The 15731-nt window shown below is 37.0% G+C and overlaps 2 long non-coding RNA genes across 2 annotated transcripts; both read right to left on the reverse strand.

The window, feature by feature from the left end:
• Positions 1-1556: 1556 nt before the first annotated feature.
• On the reverse strand, positions 1557-3063 carry LOC138226251 (uncharacterized). Its single transcript, XR_011184442.1, has 3 exons — positions 3014-3063; positions 2656-2717; positions 1557-1599 (listed from the first exon to the last, which is right to left on the reverse strand). It is a non-coding gene; the product is annotated as an uncharacterized lncRNA (long non-coding RNA).
• Positions 3064-12781: 9718 nt separating this feature from the next.
• LOC138226247 (uncharacterized) lies at positions 12782-14238 on the reverse strand. The gene is made up of 3 exons (XR_011184441.1): positions 14189-14238; positions 13831-13892; positions 12782-12824 (listed from the first exon to the last, which is right to left on the reverse strand). It is a non-coding gene; the product is annotated as an uncharacterized lncRNA (long non-coding RNA).
• Between the last annotated feature and the right edge of the window lie 1493 nt (positions 14239-15731).

The raw sequence follows: 15731 nt of genomic DNA on the forward strand, positions 1-15731 counted from the left end.
ATTGCATCCATGCTAGGACTACAGTAAACAACACTTTTTACTAAAGTAAATGAAATTGTTCATTAAACAAGACACATTGTTTTAAATGTATGCAATACGACGACACTAAAAACAACACTGAAACTTTTCATTGAAATACTGGACGAGATTGTGCATATTCAATGGATTTCTCCTGGTGCTTTTTTTCATCAGTCTTTTCATATTCTTGTTCTCTACTCAGGTGTCTCCTGTTCCTTTGGTGATGTCTGCTGTACACACATGGTATCATACACTTGAGCAAAGTGTGATACCACCGTTTGTTCTTCTCCTAAAATAAAGATGAACATTGACAAAAGTCAGAAGCACTCTTTTCTTTGACAGACGAACAAAACAATGCAAGAATAACCATACTCTCTGTTCCTTACTCATTTCTACCTACCTGTTTGATCACTTTGTCTGCTTCAGTCAGGACAGGGTGCTGGGGCTGACTCTGAGCAATCTGAGAAGAGCTCTCTGTGATCTTCTCCCCTACAGTGGCTACATTGTACTCTGTTTGAAATCCAGGTATCGCCTCCGGTAAGTTCCTCGGTCCTTTTTGGGACTTGAAAGGGTAGAATCATTTTGTGACTACATTTCCTTGTCATGCACTGATATGTTCTGGTTTGTGTTCGATTACTGCAGGCGTTCAAGTACTTTCTTTTTGTTCTAGATTGGCAGTGTTTGAGATGGTAGGAACTTGTCATATTCTCAACTCTGAATGCTCTGTAAACATACTATTTAAGCAATTCTTAGAAATCTGAAAGCAGTGTTACCTGTATCATTTTTTGTCTTGGTAGTAGTATTGCAGCTCCAACATCAGCACTTAAATAATGGTTTGTGATGTTACTTGTCCTTGGAGTCAGTATACTCCTGAGAAGTCAAGAGAAATCTTACGTAAGCATTAATTATGTTTCACTTTTGAAAGCAAAGTACGTGTCAAGTACTTTGAAGGCATTTATTGATACTTTTAAGCACTTTCGTTGATTATTATTATCCTTCAATTAGTTATTACAAGTCCAACATTCTCTACATGATCTCACTCCATATTCAGAATGTGGGAATACAATTGTTTTAAGGAAATGCCACTGAATAGATAGTAGCTGCACTCTACAAAGATGAATTTGCTAATTAATCAGTCAGGGACACAGCTTATACTTCAGTAGTCTTAGATCATGTAATGATGATTATTGTACTTTATAACTAGCAAAATCCCCATATCCTGTTCATTGCCCCTTTTTCAGTTATGTGGATTGACTTATCCCTGAAGTGGTTAATTCTCACCTTGACATCTCATAGAACAACTGAATCTCTACCAAGGGTGAATGTGTCCTTCCTCTTAATGTCTAAAAGAAAAGGTTAAAATTCATTGAAGCAAAATGCAACAACCCAAAATGTTGGGGAGGTCGTTTCCACAGTTATTTCATATGACAGTGCTTGGAGTGAAACTACATGACCATGGTGAAGAAGAAAAAACACTTTACCTTGTTCCTCCTGACTGATGTCCTTATGCGTGTTTTGCACAGTTGAGCGTTTTGTGTCTTGTCGTCTGTGTAGGCAACAGCCCTCTTCCCTGGGATAGAACTAGATGATATTTAGACACGTTAATTTGACTTCTCCATTGCTCACATTGATGTGGATATGATTATAATGCTCTGTTTTGTGGGCTTCCCAAGAAAACAATAAATCCCTTACTACTTGTTCGAAATGCAGTAGCTCAGATCCTAACAAATACAAGAAAGAGAATATCATTCCTGTTTTGAAAAAACTTCACTGGTCACCTGTATTATCTAGGATAAATTTGAAAGTTCTTTTACTTGTTTTTAAAGCTTTAAGCGACCTAGCACGTCTGTACCTTACTGAATGTCTGTCTTCATATGTTCCTATACGTGACCTGAGATCTGCACATACTGGCCTACTGCAAATACCACATGTGAAATGCAGAAAGAGTGGAGAGGCTGCTTTTTGTTTTTATGCTTCCAAATTATGAAACTCACTTCCACTTTTTATTAGGCAGTCAAGCTCGGTACATTGTTTTAAAAAACATTTGAAAATGTTGCTTTTAGTTAAACTGGTTCTTTGTTCTTTCTATTTCTGTTTCTTTTTTAGTTCTCTTTAATTGTTCTTATTTTATTACGACTTTCCTAATTTTTATTTATTTAATTAACATGTATGTTGCTTTACTGTATTGCTGTATTTTCCTTTACAACTGAAAGTATATCTCTCAATTTTAATATTTTATTTTTACGCTTGGTTTTTAAAGCACCAAAGCACTATTTGTATGAAAGGTGCTCTATAGATAAAGTTCATCATTATTATTTTTAATATTATTATTATACTTTCTTACATTTTTGGTTAGGACAAAGATTCTAGTAGAGGTGGCCTCTTTTACCCCGTTCCAAAAAATTGGAAAACTACCTTCAGAATACACTGACAATGACCATCTACTGTCTCCTCTAACTGTGTATTGTCATCATGCATATCTTGTGTATTATTTATTGTAGTTGGTTTTGTCATTCTGTAAAGAAGCCACCTTTCAAGGCACTATATAAAATAATGTTTGTTATTATTATTTACATTTTTCATCGTAAAATCTGGCGAAGAGTCTTAAGAGAATAACAAAGAACACGTTGCTCTTACCTTTCCATTCCAAGAAATACCCTCAGCTCGGATTGCAGAGATTGACCTCTCTGTCTCAAATTCTGAGAAACATAGACTCGATTGAAAAATGACCATTTCCTAAGATTCACATAACATCACCAGTCAACATTTGCCACTTGACATCAATAGAAACCATAGAGTACATGACATTTCCAATCAGTTTTCTTTCAAGGTACAATACCAATCGCCTTGCCAGAAGAGTTATACTGCGGTAGATAAATATTACAAATGTCAGATGCACGCAGAGTTGTTTGGATTACTATGAAAAGATTGGCAAATATATTTATGTTCATTATATTTCTTGGAGTGACAGAGCTAAAGAGAAAACAATACTTACCTTTATCTCTGCAGACAGGATCGCAAGGGATTCCCTTATACTGGGTTCCTATGTAACAAATAATACATTATTCAAAAAACATGATATTTCTCTGTCCATTGGCAGCATGATTGTTTATCATTACAGTTTTAGTTAGCTTTAATTTTGTAAACCCCAAGTAAACATAGTTTGTGCCTTTCTCTGAACTTTTTGGCATTTCAATTCAGTTGTTTGTAAGCTTATTTTACAGTTGCTAGGTTGATGAAGTTCCTGAACTGTGCAGTATTTCTTTTGGGTTTGGTGCGAATCATATTCTAGCGGTTGGGGGAAAAAAGCACAGGTGCCATCCCACCATTAAACCCTGAAACTTACCTTAGCCGATTCTTCAACTAAACCAGACATGTTAACTAAGTGTTACAGTATGTTTCAAAGTGTGTATTTTAGCAAACACAACTGAAGTTCTGTTGTCTCCTTGGAGACACCTGGAACTGGTGTGATGCTGGTTCTATGACATCATTCGTTCTAAATGTAAATGCAGGTATTGGCACAACATAGTAAATTGGTGTAAAGTTATGGATCCATTTATGATTTTCACTCAGTTTGAAAGAGTTCCTGTCGTGTGGTTAAACGTTGTGTTACGGAGGGTTAACTGGGGTTCTGGCTACTAGTTAAGCTTGGTCATTCAGTCATCTGGTTCATGAAATAGGAAGGTAAGAGATCTGTGTTTTAGTTTTACTGTTTGTTTTTGTTCCATAGAATAAGAAATGTTTCATTAATATTAGTAATAGAGTAGCTGTTTCTCTAAACAGTGTGTGTCAGTTTGCACTGCAGGTGTGCCAGGTAGAGACCATTTAAGAACCCAAAAATATGCTGTCATTTACTGCCGTGGCTAATTTCTGTTAACCTTGTCTCTCACTCACTTTGATGAGCAAAATGTTCATACATAAAGCATACATTTCTGATTGGTCAGAAGAAGCTTCTTAACATATAAGGTATAAAGAAAGTCAGAAAGTTAGGCACTTAGGTCAGCCTTAGGCAGTTAACCAAGACCATAATCCGATAAGAAGCTATTCCCTTTCATGTTGCTAAATCACATGTAGGATACATGAGTTACACCTCCACTTAAGAGACCTTAAAGAGACCTTGGCCAGCCAGGAGTGTAGAAAACCGTAAAACAGTTCTTGAGGACCTAATTGTTAACTCTTAACAGGCAAAGGTTCCTTCAGTCCTATGAGAAATATTTTAGAATTGAACTAAAGTGTGTTTCCGATACAGGAGCATATGTCTGTCAGGGCCTGTTGGAGAGGCCCTGGATGAGAACCCCTGGCTGCAGTTCCACATCCCCCTGAAAGTAAATAGAGCCATAAGCATGGAGCTAAGGACACTGCTCCAGGATATGCTGGCTGTCGATCCTGACCAGCGACCAGACGCCATCCAGCTGAAGAAGCAAGTCAGGCAAGCCATGGCACGAGAGAAAACATCTTTGTAGTGACTGATAGCAAGATGTCAGTGACCAAGGGCAATTCGTCTGAGTAAAGTGTGATTTCATTTTTATGTCCCGAAAGGCCACTGCCTTTGTGCTGTAGATTTCTGATTTAGACGGGCATTTCTATGGACAACTTTGACTTTTCTGTGGGTCCAATGAAAATAAGTTTTTTAACTTATTCTTTGTTACAGTTTTCGAAAGTTTAAAGACATTCACTGAGTTGACGATAAAGGAAAAGTTTCATCTTTCACCTCTTGGAAGGTAGGCCGGTCAGAGGTACAATATATGTCTTCATGTCTTCATCCTCCATGTTTGTAACTACAGGTTTCACAGTGTTGAGCTAAGACACAAAAACACCTACAAATGGCAGTTCCAAATGTATAAACCTGGGCTGAAAAAGTGTGTACAGTATATACTCTGTGTAGGTCTGATAAAAGTATTCGAGTCAAAGTGTCATATGGATACAAATTCTCATGATTTTGTATTGTGTGTTTTTTCTCTGTTCTGCTTTATTGAAAGAAATCAGATGCTCTTCCTGAAACTTACCTTAGCTGATTCTTCAGCTAAACCAGACAGACTTCTGAAATTCTCAAATATTATCAAATCTTGTTGGTGCAGAGGTGGTGGAGCCCATTACCAACAGACTCACAGCTGAAATTATTCCAAATATTAACATGTGGGTGAAAATGTAAACAATTGTAATATTTCCTTTTTTCCCATTGAAAGTATAACATATGTGGTGTGAGATAGAGGTCCTCATTTAATTGCATGAAACTCTGGCACTGGCGCAACAAACTGAACAAAGTTCAAGGGGGTATACGCTTTCTGTAGACACTTTATTTCCTCTTTTTCCATACTCTAAGAAATGATTTGGGAAACCTGTGGGACACTGGAGGTCATTATACATGAGCCTCTTTCTGCACCTTTTAAGCCATTGAAACCTAGTTGCCTTGTTACAAGGTCTAATATTACAGTAGGTGTGGTTTCCGTCTCCTAATTTCTGAGAATGATCAAATTGGGGAATAAGTTGTAGGGAATACCACTCTTGCACTTCTAAGAAAAGACTATCTCAAATGAAATTCGCTATAGAAAGACATCTTGTTGAAAAATTCTTTATTTTTTGTCATTTCTAAAGAAAAAACATTCATCAAGTCCTTCACAAATGTTTTGTTTGTGACTTTCTCTGTTGTTCCCTTTCACACTCAACTGAACTATGTGTTATGTCTTGTAAACGTAATCAAACATTTCACTTAGGTGTGTGGGTTAACACAAACCCATATTGTATGAAACATTCAGTTTTTCATTCACGTTTTTTCTAACAATTGCATCCATGCTAGGACTACAGTAAACAACACTTTTTACTAAAGTAAATCAAATTGTTCATTAAACAAGACACATTGTTTTAAATGTATGCAATACGACGACACTAAAAACAACACTGAAACTTTTCATTGAAATACTGGACGAGATTGTGCATATTCAATGGATTTCTCCTGGTGCTTTTTTTCATCAGTCTTTTCATATTCTTGTTCTCTACTCAGGTGTCTCCTGTTCCTTTGGTGATGTCTGCTGTACACACATGGTATCATACACTTGAGCAAAGTGTGATACCACCGTTTGTTCTTCTCCTAAAATAAAGATGAACATTGACAAAAGTCAGAAGCACCCTTTTCTTTGACAGACGAACAAAACAATGCAAGAATAACCATACTCTCTGTTCCTTACTCATTTCTACCTACCTGTCTGACCACTTTGTCTGCTTCAGTCAGGACAGGGTGCTGGGGCTGACTCTGAGCAATCTGAGAGGAGCTCTCTGTGATCTTCTCCCCTACAGTGGCTACATTGTACTCTGTTTGAAATCCAGGTATCGCCTCCGGTAAGTTCCTCGGTCCTTTTTGGGACTTGAAAGGGTAGAATCATTTTGTGACTACATTTCCTTGTCATGCACTGATATGTTCTGGTTTGTGTTCGATTACTGCAGGCGTTCAAGTACTTTCTTTTTGTTCTAGATTGGCAGTGTTTGAGATGGTAGGAACTTGTCATATTCTCAACTCTGAATGCTCTGTAAACATACTATTTTAGCAATTCTTAGAAATCTGAAAGCAGTGTTACCTGTATCATTTTTTGTCTTGGTAGTAGTATTGCAGCTCCAACATCAGCACTTAAATAATGGTTTGTGATGTTACTTGTCCTTGGAGTTAGTATACTCCTGAGAAGTCAAGAGAAATCTTACGTAAGCATTAATTATGTTTCACTTTTGAAAGCAAAGTACGTGTCAAGTACTTTGAAGGCATTTGTTGATACTTTTAAGCACTTTCGTTGATTATTATTATCCTTCAATTAGTTATTACAAGTCCAACATTCTCTACATGATCTCACTCCATATTCAGAATGTGGGAATACAATTGTTTTAAGGAAATGCCACTGAATAGATAGTAGCTGCACTCTACAAAGATGAATTTGCTAATTAATCAGTCAGGGACACAGCTTATACTTCAGTAGTCTTAGATCATGTAATGATGATTATTGTACTTTATAACTAGCAAAATCCCCATATCCTGTTCATTGCCCCTTTTTCAGTTATGTGGATTGACTTATCCCTGAAGTGGTTAATTCTCACCTTGACATCTCATAGAACAACTGAATCTCTACCAAGGGTGAATGTGTCCTTCCTCTTAATGTCTAAAAGAAAAGGTTAAAATTCATTGAAGCAAAATGCAACAACCCAAAATGTTGGGGAGGTCGTTTCCACAGTTATTTCATATGACAGTGCTTGGAGTGAAACTACATGACCATGGTGAAGAAGTAAAAACACATTACCTTGTTCCTCCTGACTGATGTCCTTATGCGTGTTTTGCACAGTTGAGCGTTTTGTGTCTTGTCGTCTGTGTAGGCAACAGCCCTCTTCCCTGGGATAGAACTAGATGATATTTAGACACGTTAATTTGACTTCTCCATTGCTCACATTGATGTGGATATGATTATAATGCTCTGTTTTGTGGGCTTCCCAAGAAAACAATAAATCCCTTACTACTTGTTCGAAATGCAGTAGCACAGATCCTAACAAATACAAGAAAGAGAATATCATTCCTGTTTTGAAAAAACTTCACTGGTCACCTGTATTATCGAGGATAAATTTGAAAGTTCTTTTACTTGTTTTTAAAGCTTTAAGCGACCTAGCACGTCTGTACCTTACTGAATGTCTGTCTTCATATGTTCCTATACGTGACCTGAGATCTGCACATACTGGCCTACTGCAAATACCACATGTGAAATGCAGAAAGAGTGGAGAGGCTGCTTTTTGTTTTTATGCTTCCAAATTATGAAACTCACTTCCACTTTTTATTAGGCAGTCAAGCTCGGTACATTGTTTTAAAAAACATTTGAAAATGTTGCTTTTAGTTAAAGTGGTTCTTTGTTCTTTTTTTTATTTATTTTTATTTATTTAATTGACATGTATGTTGCTTTACTGTATTGCTGTATTTTCCTTTACAACTGAAAGTATATCTCTCAATTTTAATATTTTATTTTTACGCTTGGTTTTTAAAGCACCAAAGCACTATTTGTATGAAAGGTGCTCTATAGATAAAGTTTATCATTATTATTTTTAATATTATTATTATACTTTGTTACATTTTTGGTTAGGACAAAGATTCTAGTAGAGGTGGCCTCTTTTACCCCGTTCCAAAAAATTGGAAAACTACCTTCAGGATACACTGACAATGACCATCTACTGTCTCCTCTAACTGTGTATTGTCATCATGCATATCTTGTGTATTATTTATTGTAGTTGGTTTTGTCATTCTGTAAAGAAGCCACCTTTCAAGGCACTATATAAAATAATGTTTGTTATTATTATTTACATTTTTCGTCGTAAAATCTGGCGAGGAGTCCTAAGAGAATATCAAAGAACACGTTGCTCTTACCTTTCCATTCCAAGAAATACCCTCAGCTCGGATTGCAGAGATTGACCTCTCTGTCTCAAATTCTGAGAAACATAGACTCGATTGAAAAATGACCATTTCCTAAGATTCACATAACATCACCAGTCAACATTTGCCACTTGACATCAATAGAAACCATAGAGTACATGACATTTCCAATCAGTTTTCTTTCAAGGTTCAATACCAATCGCCTTGTCAGAAGAGTTATACTGCGGTAGATAAATATTACAAATGTCAGATACACGCAGAGTTGTTTGGATTACTATGAAAAGATTGGCAAATATATTTATGTTCATTATATTTCTGGTTGGGGGAAAAAAGCACAGGTGCCATCCCACCATTAAACCCTGAAACTTACCTTAGCCGATTCTTCAACTAAACCAGACATGTTAACTAAGTGTTACAGTATGTTTCAAAGTGTGTATTTTAGCAAACACAACTGAAGTTCTGTTGTCTCCTTGGAGACACCTGGAACTGGTGTGATGCTGGTTCTATGACATCATTCGTTCTAAATGTAAATGCAGGTATTGGCACAACATAGTAAATTGATGTAAAGTTATGGATCCATTTATGATTTTCACTCAGTTTGAAAGAGTTCCTGTCGTGTGGTTAAACTTTGTGTTACGGAGGGTTAGCTGGGGTTCTGGCTACTAGTTAGGCTTGGTCATTCAGTCATCTGGTTCATGAAATAGGAAGCTAAGAGATCTGTGTTTTAGTTTTACTGTTTGTTTTTGTTCCATAGAATAAGAAATGTTTCATTAATATTAGTAGTAGAGTAGCTGTTTCTCTAAACAGTGTGTGTCAGTTTGCACTGCAGGTGTGCCAGGTAGAGACCATTTAAGAACCCAAAAATATGCTGTCATTTACTGCCGTGGCTAATTTCTGTTAACCTTGTCTCTCACTCACTTTGATGAGCAAAATGTTCATACATAAAGCATACATTTCTGATTGGTCAGAAGAAGCTTCTTAACATATAAGGTATAAAGAAAGTCAGAAAGTTAGGCACTTAGGTCAGCCTTAGGCAGTTAACCAAGACCATAATCCGATAAGAAGCTATTCCCTTTCATGTTGCTAAATCACATGTAGGATACATGAGTTACACCTCCACTTAAGAGACCTTAAAGAGACCTTGGCCAGCCAGGAGTGTAGAAAACCGTAAAACAGTTCTTGAGGACCTAATTGTTAACTCTTAACAGGCAAAGGTTCCTTCAGTCCTATGAGAAATATTTTAGAATTGAACTAAAGTGTGTTTCCGATACAGGAGCATATGTCTGTCAGGGCCTGTTGGAGAGGCCCTGGATGAGAACCCCTGGCTGCAGTTCCACATCCCCCTGAAAGTAAATAGAGCCATAAGCACGGAGCTAAGGACACTGCTCCAGGACATGCTGGCTGTCGATCCTGACCAGCGACCAGAAGCCATCCAGCAGAAGAAGCAAGTCAGGCAAGCCATGGCACGACAGAAAACATCTTTGTAGTGACTGATGTAAGATGATAGCAAGATGTCCGTGACCAAGGGCAATTCGTCTGAGTAAAGTGTGATTTCATTTTTATGTCCCGAAAGGCTACTGCCTTTGTGCTGTAGATTTCTGATTTAGACGGGCATTTCTATGGACAACTTTGACTTTTCTGTGGGTCCAATGAAAATAAGTTTTTTAACTTATTCTTTGTTACAGTTTTCGAAAGTTTAAAGACATTCACTGAGTTGACGATAAAGGAAAAGTTTCATCTTTCACCTCTTGGAAGGTAGGCCGGTCAGAGGTACAATATATGTCTTCATGTCTTCATCCTCCATGTTTGTAACTACAGGTTTCACAGTGTTGAGCTAAGACACAAAAACACCTACAAATGGCAGTTCCAAATGTATAAACCTGGGCTGAAAAAGTGTGTACAGTATATACTCTGTGTAGGTCTGATAAAAGTATTCGAGTCAAAGTGTCATATGGATACAAAGTCTCATGATTTTGTATTGTGTGTTTTTTCTCTGTTCTGCTTTATTGAAAGAAATCAGATGCTCTTCCTGAAACTTACCTTAGCTGATTCTTCAGCTAAACCAGACAGACTTCTGAAATTCTCAAATATTATCAAATCTTGTTGGTGCAGAGGTGGTGGAGCCCATTACCAACAGACTCACAGCTGAAATTATTCCAAATATTAACATGTGGGTGAAAATGTAAACAATTGTAATATTTCCTTTTTTCCCATTGAAAGTATAACATATGTGGTGTGAGATAGAGGTCCTCATTTAATTGCATGAAACTCTGGCACTGGCGCAACAAACTGAACAAAGTTCAAGGGGGTATACGCTTTCTGTAGACACTTTATTTCCTCTTTTTCCATACTCTAAGAAATGATTTGGGAAACCTGTGGGACACTGGAGGTCATTATACATGAGCCTCTTTCTGCACCTTTTAAGCCATTGAAACCTAGTTGCCTTGTTACAAGGTCTAATATTACAGTAGGTGTGGTTTCCGTCTCCTAATTTCTGAGAATGATCAAATTGGGGAATAAGTTGTAGGGAATACCACTCTTGCACTTCTAAGAAAAGACTATCTCAAATGAAATTCGCTATAGAAAGACATCTTGTTGAAAAATTCTTTATTTTTTGTCATTTCTAAAGAAAAAACATTCATCAAGTCCTTCACAAATGTTTTGTTTGTGACTTTCTCTGTTGTTCCCTTTCACACTCAACTGAACTATGTGTTATGTCTTGTAAACGTAATCAAACATTTCACTTAGGTGTGTGGGTTAACACAAACCCATATTGTATGAAACATTCAGTTTTTCATTCACGTTTTTTCTAACAATTGCATCCATGCTAGGACTACAGTAAACAACACTTTTTACTAAAGTAAATCAAATTGTTCATTAAACAAGACACATTGTTTTAAATGTATGCAATACGACGACACTAAAAACAACACTGAAACTTTTCATTGAAATACTGGACGAGATTGTGCATATTCAATGGATTTCTCCTGGTGCTTTTTTTCATCAGTCTTTTCATATTCTTGTTCTCTACTCAGGTGTCTCCTGTTCCTTTGGTGATGTCTGCTGTACACACATGGTATCATACACTTGAGCAAAGTGTGATACCACCGTTTGTTCTTCTCCTAAAATAAAGATGAACATTGACAAAAGTCAGAAGCACCCTTTTCTTTGACAGACGAACAAAACAATGCAAGAATAACCATACTCTCTGTTCCTTACTCATTTCTACCTACCTGTCTGACCACTTTGTCTGCTTCAGTCAGGACAGGGTGCTGGGGCTGACTCTGAGCAATCTGAGAGGAGCTCTCTGTGATCTTCTCCCCTACAGTGGCTACATTGTACTCTGTTTGAAATCCAGGTATCGCCTCCGGTAAGTTCCTCGGTCCTTTTTGGGACTTGAAAGGGTAGAATCATTTTGTGACTACATTTCCTTGTCATGCACTGATATGTTCTGGTTTGTGTTCGATTACTGCAGGCGTTCAAGTACTTTCTTTTTGTTCTAGATTGGCAGTGTTTGAGATGGTAGGAACTTGTCATATTCTCAACTCTGAATGCTCTGTAAACATACTATTTTAGCAATTCTTAGAAATCTGAAAGCAGTGTTACCTGTATCATTTTTTGTCTTGGTAGTAGTATTGCAGCTCCAACATCAGCACTTAAATAATGGTTTGTGATGTTACTTGTCCTTGGAGTTAGTATACTCCTGAGAAGTCAAGAGAAATCTTACGTAAGCATTAATTATGTTTCACTTTTGAAAGCAAAGTACGTGTCAAGTACTTTGAAGGCATTTGTTGATACTTTTAAGCACTTTCGTTGATTATTATTATCCTTCAATTAGTTATTACAAGTCCAACATTCTCTACATGATCTCACTCCATATTCAGAATGTGGGAATACAATTGTTTTAAGGAAATGCCACTGAATAGATAGTAGCTGCACTCTACAAAGATGAATTTGCTAATTAATCAGTCAGGGACACAGCTTATACTTCAGTAGTCTTAGATCATGTAATGATGATTATTGTACTTTATAACTAGCAAAATCCCCATATCCTGTTCATTGCCCCTTTTTCAGTTATGTGGATTGACTTATCCCTGAAGTGGTTAATTCTCACCTTGACATCTCATAGAACAACTGAATCTCTACCAAGGGTGAATGTGTCCTTCCTCTTAATGTCTAAAAGAAAAGGTTAAAATTCATTGAAGCAAAATGCAACAACCCAAAATGTTGGGGAGGTCGTTTCCACAGTTATTTCATATGACAGTGCTTGGAGTGAAACTACATGACCATGGTGAAGAAGTAAAAACACATTACCTTGTTCCTCCTGACTGATGTCCTTATGCGTGTTTTGCACAGTTGAGCGTTTTGTGTCTTGTCGTCTGTGTAGGCAACAGCCCTCTTCCCTGGGATAGAACTAGATGATATTTAGACACGTTAATTTGACTTCTCCATTGCTCACATTGATGTGGATATGATTATAATGCTCTGTTTTGTGGGCTTCCCAAGAAAACAATAAATCCCTTACTACTTGTTCGAAATGCAGTAGCACAGATCCTAACAAATACAAGAAAGAGAATATCATTCCTGTTTTGAAAAAACTTCACTGGTCACCTGTATTATCGAGGATAAATTTGAAAGTTCTTTTACTTGTTTTTAAAGCTTTAAGCGACCTAGCACGTCTGTACCTTACTGAATGTCTGTCTTCATATGTTCCTATACGTGACCTGAGATCTGCACATACTGGCCTACTGCAAATACCACATGTGAAATGCAGAAAGAGTGGAGAGGCTGCTTTTTGTTTTTATGCTTCCAAATTATGAAACTCACTTCCACTTTTTATTAGGCAGTCAAGCTCGGTACATTGTTTTAAAAAACATTTGAAAATGTTGCTTTTAGTTAAAGTGGTTCTTTGTTCTTTTTTTTATTTATTTTTATTTATTTAATTGACATGTATGTTGCTTTACTGTATTGCTGTATTTTCCTTTACAACTGAAAGTATATCTCTCAATTTTAATATTTTATTTTTACGCTTGGTTTTTAAAGCACCAAAGCACTATTTGTATGAAAGGTGCTCTATAGATAAAGTTTATCATTATTATTTTTAATATTATTATTATACTTTGTTACATTTTTGGTTAGGACAAAGATTCTAGTAGAGGTGGCCTCTTTTACCCCGTTCCAAAAAATTGGAAAACTACCTTCAGGATACACTGACAATGACCATCTACTGTCTCCTCTAACTGTGTATTGTCATCATGCATATCTTGTGTATTATTTATTGTAGTTGGTTTTGTCATTCTGTAAAGAAGCCACCTTTCAAGGCACTATATAAAATAATGTTTGTTATTATTATTTACATTTTTCGTCGTAAAATCTGGCGAGGAGTCCTAAGAGAATATCAAAGAACACGTTGCTCTTACCTTTCCATTCCAAGAAATACCCTCAGCTCGGATTGCAGAGATTGACCTCTCTGTCTCAAATTCTGAGAAACATAGACTCGATTGAAAAATGACCATTTCCTAAGATTCACATAACATCACCAGTCAACATTTGCCACTTGACATCAATAGAAACCATAGAGTACATGACATTTCCAATCAGTTTTCTTTCAAGGTTCAATACCAATCGCCTTGTCAGAAGAGTTATACTGCGGTAGATAAATATTACAAATGTCAGATACACGCAGAGTTGTTTGGATTACTATGAAAAGATTGGCAAATATATTTATGTTCATTATATTTCTTGGAGTGACAGAGCTAAAGAGAAAACAATACTTACCTTTATCTCTGCAGACAGGATCGCAAGGGATTCCCTTATACTGGGTTCCTATGTAACAAATAATACATTATTCAAAAAACATGATATTTCTCTGTCCATTGGCAGCATGATTGTTTATCATTACAGTTTTAGTTAGCTTTAATTTTGTAAACCCCAAGTAAACATAGTTTGTGCCTTTCTCTGAACTTTTTGGCATTTCAGTTCAGTTGTTTGTAAGCTTATTTTACAGTTGCTAGGTTGATGAAGTTCCTGAACTGTGCAGTATTTCTTTTGGGTTTGGTGCGAATCATATTCTAGCGGTTGGGGGAAAAAAGCACAGGTGCCATCCCACCATTAAACCCTGAAACTTACCTTAGCCGATTCTTCAACTAAACCAGACATGTTAACTAAGTGTTACAGTATGTTTCAAAGTGTGTATTTTAGCAAACACAACTGAAGTTCTGTTGTCTCCTTGGAGACACCTGGAACTGGTGTGATGCTGGTTCTATGACATCATTCGTTCTAAATGTAAATGCAGGTATTGGCACAACATAGTAAATTGATGTAAAGTTATGGATCCATTTATGATTTTCACTCAGTTTGAAAGAGTTCCTGTCGTGTGGTTAAACTTTGTGTTACGGAGGGTTAGCTGGGGTTCTGGCTACTAGTTAGGCTTGGTCATTCAGTCATCTGGTTCATGAAATAGGAAGCTAAGAGATCTGTGTTTTAGTTTTACTGTTTGTTTTTGTTCCATAGAATAAGAAATGTTTCATTAATATTAGTAGTAGAGTAGCTGTTTCTCTAAACAGTGTGTGTCAGTTTGCACTGCAGGTGTGCCAGGTAGAGACCATTTAAGAACCCAAAAATATGCTGTCATTTACTGCCGTGGCTAATTTCTGTTAACCTTGTCTCTCACTCACTTTGATGAGCAAAATGTTCATACATAAAGCATACATTTCTGATTGGTCAGAAGAAGCTTCTTAACATATAAGGTATAAAGAAAGTCAGAAAGTTAGGCACTTAGGTCAGCCTTAGGCAGTTAACCAAGACCATAATCCGATAAGAAGCTATTCCCTTTCATGTTGCTAAATCACATGTAGGATACATGAGTTACACCTCCACTTAAGAGACCTTAAAGAGACCTTGGCCAGCCAGGAGTGTAGAAAACCGTAAAACAGTTCTTGAGGACCTAATTGTTAACTCTTAACAGGCAAAGGTTCCTTCAGTCCTATGAGAAATATTTTAGAATTGAACTAAAGTGTGTTTCCGATACAGGAGCATATGTCTGTCAGGGCCTGTTGGAGAGGCCCTGGATGAGAACCCCTGGCTGCAGTTCCACATCCCCCTGAAAGTAAATAGAGCCATAAGCACGGAGCTAAGGACACTGCTCCAGGACATGCTGGCTGTCGATCCTGACCAGCGACCAGAAGCCATCCAGCAGAAGAAGCAAGTCAGGCAAGCCATGGCACGACAGAAAACATCTTTGTAGTGACTGATGTAAGATGATAGCAAGATGTCCGTGACCAAGGGCAATTCGTCTGAGTAAAGTGTGATTTCATTTTTA

The sequence above is a fragment of the Lepisosteus oculatus genome, unplaced genomic scaffold (assembly GCF_040954835.1).
Source record: "Lepisosteus oculatus isolate fLepOcu1 unplaced genomic scaffold, fLepOcu1.hap2 HAP2_SCAFFOLD_116, whole genome shotgun sequence".
NCBI classification, from domain to species: domain Eukaryota; kingdom Metazoa; phylum Chordata; class Actinopteri; order Semionotiformes; family Lepisosteidae; genus Lepisosteus; species Lepisosteus oculatus.